This window comes from Plecotus auritus (assembly GCF_963455305.1).
Source record: "Plecotus auritus genome assembly, chromosome: 5".
Classification (NCBI taxonomy): domain Eukaryota; kingdom Metazoa; phylum Chordata; class Mammalia; order Chiroptera; family Vespertilionidae; genus Plecotus; species Plecotus auritus.
Window position 1 is genome coordinate 114156754 of NC_137776.1, and position 7969 is coordinate 114164722.

At 40.4% G+C, this 7969-nt stretch overlaps 1 pseudogene across 1 annotated transcript; it reads left to right on the forward strand.

Moving 5' to 3' along the window:
• The first annotated feature begins 3942 nt into the window (after positions 1–3942).
• Positions 3943–4939, forward strand: LOC308248190 (glyceraldehyde-3-phosphate dehydrogenase-like; annotated as a pseudogene). Its single transcript has one exon. The product of its transcript is annotated as a glyceraldehyde-3-phosphate dehydrogenase-like (transcript).
• Positions 4940–7969: the final 3030 nt, after the last annotated feature.

A 7969-nucleotide genomic window follows, 5' to 3' on the forward strand; every position in this document is an offset into this window, starting at 1 on the left:
GGTTATTTTCTAAAGTGAGAAAGATCTTGAGTTCAGCCTCTTTTGTAGAAAATTCTTTCAGAGTTTGGGGCAAATCTGTAGCACAAAATATTGCTGTATAAACAATTTCTTGGAACAAAATTATTTCTAAATACATTTTTACAGTCATATGTTGAGTCTTTACTCTGTGCTAAGTGATGTATATATTACTTCTGTATGAGAATAAAAACCAAAAGAAGGGTACTGTTATTGCTATTATTATCTTGATATAGTAGATAAGGAAACCAGGCATAGAAAAGTGAAGTCACTCGATCAATATCAAATAGCTCATAAGTGAAGAGTTAGAATATGAACCCAGGTCTACCTGACTCCTGACCTTGTACTCTCAGTGTTTACATTTGACTATCTTTCCAGCAAGAAGCATGGCCATGGTTGTCAGTACAAGAGAACGATCTGGAAGATATCTGAGAGCTAATTAATGCCTTTGAGCAATAGTATAGTTATCTCTTTTAATTAGTGGTGCCAGAGAAATTATAGCGATTGCTGTGTGACATTTGTTGGAAATAATCATATATAATAAAAGGCTAATATGCAAATCTACTGAACGGTGGAATGACCAGTCATTATGATGCATACTGACCACCAGGGGCAGACACTCAACGCAGGAGCCGGGCTCATGGCTGGAGAGCACAGTGGTGGTAGCAGGAGCCTCTCCTGCCTCCATGGCAGTGCTAAGTATATCCGACTGCCAGTTGTCAGTCGAACATCTCCCTGAGGGCTCCCAGACTGCGAGAGGGTGCAGGCCAGGCTGAGGGACCCCCCATCCCCGAGTGCTTGAATTTTGTGCACTGGGCCCCTAGTCCTATATAATAAAAGGCTAATATGCAAATTGTCCCCTTGGAACTTCAGCTGACTGGGAGTTCGATTGCTCGCTATGACATGTGCTGACCACCAGGGGGCAGCGCAGAACAAAGGAAGGCCCAGCCCACAGCTGGCAGCTGGGAGAAGGAAGGCCCTGATTAGCCCCGATCACTGGCCAGGCCTAGGGTCCCTACTTGTGCACGAATTTTGTGCACCAGGCCTCTAATGTCCATATAATTGTGTCATTAAGTGATTTTTATAGAAGCAAGCAATTTCAAGTTCAATGCATGTTCTTTATTTTTTTTATATATGATGGCTATTTTATCCTATATAATGAAAGTCTAATATGCAAATTGACTGAACTACCAGTGGAACGACCAGTTGCTATGACACTCACTGACTATCAGGGGGCAGACACTCAATGCAGGAGCTACCCCCAGCCCACAGGCCCCAGGCCAGTCAAGGCAGGTGCCAGTGGTGGATAAGACTAATATGAAAATCGACTGAATAGCAGAATGACCAGTTGCTATGACGCCAGGCACTGGCCAGGTCTAGGGGCCCTACCTGTGCATGAATTCCCTGCACCAGGCCTCTAGTCCATTATAAAAAGCTGTAGGCTAAGTTGGAATCAATGATTATCTACCTAAATTTTTGGAGGAATAAATGGAGTCTAACCAATTAAAGATGATTACATCAGTTATCTTTGGGACTTTCTTTCACTCTGGTTCTTTGGTGCATCAAAGCTCTGTTTTTACCCTGGATTCCAGCAAAGAGAGTATATGCCCCTTCTTGCACTTGTCTCTTCCTCAGTTCCTGATTCTGTATTAAAATCCCAGGGAACTAGAATCAGATGTTAATCCTGCCTGCAAGCATCCCCATGGAAACTTTAACATTTCTGATTATCATTGTTTTCTCAGTATGTGTTAATAATAGAAGACAGCTGAAGAATAATGTCTCTTTATATCTCTAATAAAGTTCAAAAATTAAGGCATTAATATTGCATGCCCCTATCAGAGATATTATAAACACATGCCAGGGCTAGGACATGCCAATAAAGTTTCATTTAGATTTCCTAAAAGGCATAGAGAATTAGCATGGGTGGACATATTACTTTTTATTCATTCATCTGTCAATATCCATTTAGGTTATTTCTATGTCTTAGCTTTGTGAGTGACACTGCAATGAATATAGGTGTGCAAACATCTCTTCAAGATACTGATTTCATTTCCTTTGGTTATATACCCAGAAGTGGGATTGCTGAATATGGTAGTTACATTTTTTACTTTTGAGGAACTTCCATATTGTCTTCATCATGATTGTGTCAATTTACATTCCCACCAAAGTGTATAAGGGTTTGCTTTTTTTTTTTTTTTTTTCACACGCATGAACACTTACCTCCTATCTTTTTTACAATAGTGGTCCTGACAGGCGTGAGGGAATATCTTATTATGGTTTTGATTTGCATTTCCCTGATGATTACAGACATTGAGCACATTTTAATATCCATGTTTGCCATTTGTATGTCTTCATTGGAAGACATACATGTTATTTGACTTTCAATCATCTTATTTGATTTTCAGCTATTGATTTGTATGAGTTCCTTATGTACTTTGGATCATAACCCCTAATCAAATATACAATTTTAAAATATTTACTCCCATTCTATGGGCTTTCTTTTCATTTTGCTGATCATTTCCATTGCTGTACAGAAGGTTTTTAGCTTGATGTAATCTAACTTGTATATTTTAACTTTGGTTGCCTGCTTTGTGTATCATACCCAAAAAAACTGTTGCCAAAAAAAAACCCACAAAAAACACACAAATATTATGGCTATTTTATCCTATATAATAAAAGCCTAATATGCAAATTGATTGAACGGAGGAACTACCAGTGGAATGACCAGTTGCTATGACACTCACTGACTATCAGGGGGCAGACACTCAATGCAGGAACTGCCCCAGGCCAGTCAAGGCGGGTGCCAGTGGTGATAAGACTAATATGAAAATCGGCTGAATAGCAGAATGACCGGTTGCAGTGATGCACACTGACCTATGTTTTCTTTAAGGAATTCTATGGTTTTAGGTCTTACATTTATGCCTTTCACTCATTTCAAATTTATTATTATGTATGGCGTGAGATAAGGGTCTAATTTCATTATTTTGCATGTGGGTATCCAGTTTTTCCAGCACCATTTATTGAAGAGACTATCCTTTCACCATTACATATTCTTGACAACCTTGCCAAATATTGGTTGGCTATCTACTAGTATGGTGTGGACTCTATATAATGTTCCATTGATTTATGTGTCTGTTTTATGCCATTGCCATACTGTTTTGGTTACTGGAGCCTTGTAATAGAGTTTGAAATCAGGAAATATGGTGCTTCCAATTTTGTTCTTCTTTCTCAAAAGATCTTTGGCTTTTTAGGGTCTTTGTGGTTGCATATGAATTTTAGAATTAATTTTCCTATTTCTGTGACAAATGCATTTTGATAGGTATATCATTGAATGTGTGTAGACTGCCATGGATAGTATGCACATTTTAACAATGTCAATTCTTCCAGTTCATGGATATGGGATATCTTTTCATTTCTTTGTGTCTTCCTCAGTTCCTTTCATCAATATTTTATAGCTTTTATTGTACAGATTTTTCTCTTCCTTGGTTACATTTATTCCTAAGTATTTTATTCTTATTGATGCTATTGTAGTTGGAATATTTTTCTTCATTTATTATTTGAATAGTTTATTTTTAGTGTGCATAACTGTAACTGATTTTTATATTAGTTTTGTATCCTGAAACATTTCTAAATTCATTTGTTAGTTCTAACATTTTATTGGTTGGCAATAAAATGTATTTAATTCTGAAAGGAATAAGTTAAATTGTCTCAGATGACATGATCACTTACAAAGAAAACCCTAAAGGCAAGATTTTTCATGGTAACTTATTTCTGGCTCCACGGTCTCTCCCCTGCTATTCTCCTATTTCTTTTATTCCTTTCACCCAAAGAAATTGTGGGGGTGAAAAAATTAGACTCTCTGCTCCTCTTGTATGTCAGACAGCCTCTCCTCCTGCGCTGTGCCAGCAGCCACAACGCTGAGACACGATGGTGAAGGTCAGAGTGAACAGATTTGGCCACACTGGGTGCCTACTCAGCAGGGCTGCTTTTAACTCTGGCAAAGTGGATATTGTCTCCATCAATGACCCCTTCATTGACTTCAACTACATGGTCTACATGTTCCAGTATGATTCTACTAATGGCCAGTTCAAAGGCACAGTCAAGGCTGAGAACAGGAAGTTTGTCTCCATGGAAAGCCCATCTCTATCTTCCAGGAGCGAGATCCTGCCAACATCAAATGGGGTGATGCTGGTGCAGAGTATGTTGTGGAGTCCACCAGTGTCTTCACTACCATGGAGAAGGCCGGGGATCACTTGAAGGGCAGAGCCAAGAGGGTCATCATCTCTGCCCCTTCTGCAGATGCCCCCATGGTTGTGATGGGTGTGAACAATGACAAGTATGACAACTTTCTCAAGATTGTCAGCAATGCCTCCTGCACCACCAACTGCTTGGGCCCCCTGGCCAAGGTCATCCATGACAACTTTGGCATCGTGGAGAGACTCATGACCACAGTCCATGCCATCACCGCTACCCAGAAGACTGTGGATGGCCCCTCTGGGAAGCTGTGGCGTGACGGCCAAAGGGCTGCCCAGAACATCATCCCTGCTTCTACTGGCACTGCCAAGGCTGTGGGCAAGGTCATCCCTGAGCTGAATGGAAAGCTCACATGGCCTTCCGTGTCCCCACCCGCAACGTGTTGTTTGTGGATCTGACCTGCCGCCTGGAGAAAGCTGCCAAATACGATGATATCAAGAAGGTAGTGAAGCAGGCATCAGAGGGCCCCTTCAAGGGCATCCTGGGCTATACTGAGGACCAGGCTGTCACCTGCAACTTTAATAGTGACACCCACTCCTCCACCTTTGATGCTGGGGCTAGCATTGCCCTCAATGACTACTTTGTCAAGCTCGTTTCCTGGTCTGACAATGAATTTGGCTACAACAACAGGGTGGTGGAACTTATGGTCCACATGGCCTCCAAGGAGTAAGAGCCCCCTGGACCACCAGCCCCAGCGAAAGGAAAAGAGGCCCTCAGCTGCTGGGGAGTCCTTGCCCTAGATCGACCCCCCACAGACTGAGAATCTCCTGACCACCTTTTCCATCCCAGATCCCCTGAAGAAGGGGAGGGGCATAGGGTAGCCCTACTTTGTCTTGCACTATCAATAAAGTTCACTGTACCAAGCTCCCCCCCCCAAAAAAAAAAATTATTTGTCCTCCCACCTTGTACATTTTTCTGAGGCAGATTAACAGGAGAAAATGTCCACATTTATTACTTGTGTACACATGGGGTTCAATTAGAGTATGAAAACCCAGGACAGATTGAACAGTTAAGGTAGTATGCCATCTTGAGCCAAGGAGAAGGAAGGGCTAGTGGTAGTTTGGGACTTCAAAGGGCAGAAAGGCAGTTGACATGGAGATAGAGAGCCAATGTTTGGTAATAAATGTTTAGTGGGCCATCTTTAAAGATGGGACACAGATACGACCTTAATCAAATGGATCTCATCCAGTTTCTCTCTATCACACACTAGTACGCATTAGACTATAGTTATCTATTGTGAGATGTTCCTTTCTGAAGCAGGTCCTCTATTTAAATTACTTTAGGCATTTAGGGGAAGGTCAATTGTTCTTTCTGAGTCTTTAGTTTTTAAAAAAACAGTTGGATTAAAATAGCCAATATATCAGAAAGCATATTTTGGGTTACTATACTTATTCAATTTTATTGCTACATATTCTATTACATAAGTACACAATTAATTCATCTGCTCTTCAGTAAATTATCATTTGAGTCTTTCCTAGGGTTTTGCTACTGTGTGCAGTATTGTTAGAAACATTCTTTTACATGTCTTTATATATATGATATGAGTTCCTTTTGACTTCATATATAGGATTATTAGCATTACTGGTTTATAGGGCTTGTCAATATATAAACCAACAAGATAGCACCATAGTGATTTTAGCATTTCACACCCCCACCAGCATTGTATAAGAGATATAAAGTAGATGTCACTTCCAACACAGGATACAGTCAGGCTTTTTATAATGATATCTTATAATATTTTGAATAACACTGCCCTGACAATGAATGGAGTTCAAACATCTTCTAATATATTCGCTAGCCTATGTATTTTCTCTCTTGTGAAATGCCTTCTCATGTCTTTTGCCCCATTGTGTGTGGTTTTAGGGTTTTTTTGTGATTTTTTTTTGAGTTGTTGGTGCTTTACCTGTTACTTTATAGGAATTATTTAGCTAGCATTGATTTAAAAAAATTTTTTTTGTCTGTGCTTATGGCTGACTTTTTTCCATTTATAATTATGTTTTCACTTAGGATTATTTTTTGATGAGCCAATTTCTTCATTTTAATATTGTTAAATATTGTCAATAATGTTTATGCCTAAAATATGTTCACCAATATGTTCTACTAAGATGTTCACAGTTTTGTTTTTAACATCCATATCCTTGATCTATCTGGAGATGACTTTATTTCTGTGGGTAGCCAGTTTTCCAGTTTTCTTTATGGGATGCTCCCACTGTTACTTACTGACGAGACAGGACATCTCTGATACTGGTATACTCAAGTTATCTGGGTGCATGAGTCTGGTTCCTGATTCTCTGTTCTATTCCATTGGCCAGTTTTCTATCCCCACTCCAGTGGCATAATATCTTTGTTATTATCTATAACTAGAGGCCCAGTTCATGAAAATTCATGCACTGGAGGGGAATCTCTAAGCCCAGCCTGCCCCCTTTTACAGTCTGGGAGCCCTCAGGGGCAGGAGGCAACCCGACGATCAGGGGAAGGTGACACCCCATAAAACCTCTGCTGCTGCCACTGCTGGCAGCACAAGCCTTGGGCGGCTCTGGGTGGCTGGGCAGCTGCCATCCTATGCTTGCCTGTGCTTCAGGTTGGCCCTGAGTAGCTGGGCAGATGACATCTGAGGCTTGCCTGAGCCTCGGGCTGGCCCTGGGTGGCTGGGGGGCTGAGGAGACCACGCACCTGCCGCCCCAGCAAGTCTGAGAAGACTGGGCACTGCCATCTTGTGGCTGTAAGGCACTGCCATCTTTGAGGGTGTGGCAGTCAATTAGCATATTCCCTCCTTATTGGCTGTGGGGGCTGGCATCTTTGTGATGGCATGAGGGTCAGTTAGCATATTCCCTCTTTATTAGATAAGATAATAAAAGCATAATATGATAATTAGACTGGACATCCTTTCCAGATGAAGCTGGGGCTGCGAGGGAAGTCCGGGTCCCAGAGGGAAGCCAGTACTGGCAGCCGGGGGAAGGAAGGCCTACTCTTGTACAAATTTTGTTCATTGGGCCTCCAGTAGTTTATAAAAAGTCCTGATAATTGATATGAATGACCATACAAAAGTTTATTTATTTACACAGTGAAATGAAACAACAGTCAAAATGAATGAATTACAGCTACATGAAATAACATGCATGAACTTTAATAATATCGTTTGTTGAAAAAAGCACTAAATTATTATATACAGCATGATATACATTTCAATAAATTAAAAATAATGCAAAACATAGTTTTTATGAATACATATAACAATAAAAATATTAAATAAAAAGGAAACGTATAAAACTGCTCTTTCTCGGGCTTATGATTACAAAATCCATAATTTTTCACATTAAGATAGTAAAAGAGAAAAACAATATGGTTATCTCAATTAGGTGCAAGAAAAGCACTTGATAAAATTTAACACAGTGGTTCATAAAAAATGAGAATTCATTAATCAAGTGCTTTTGAAAACAAAACGTCAGTAATTGTAGAGCTCCTGTCCATCTTCTCTCAACCACTCCAGACACAACACCTCCGGGTAGGCATGGATAAAAATAAGCTGGCATAGAAGCCAAAAAGGCCAAGTACGCTGCAACATGATGACATGGAAGCCTGCAGGAAATGTGTAACCAGGCAAGGAGCCACATTACACAATGAGGAGAGTAATCTTCTCTCAGCTACTTATAAAAAAATGTTGTAAGAAGTGATAGGTCATCTTGGAGGGTCATCTCAA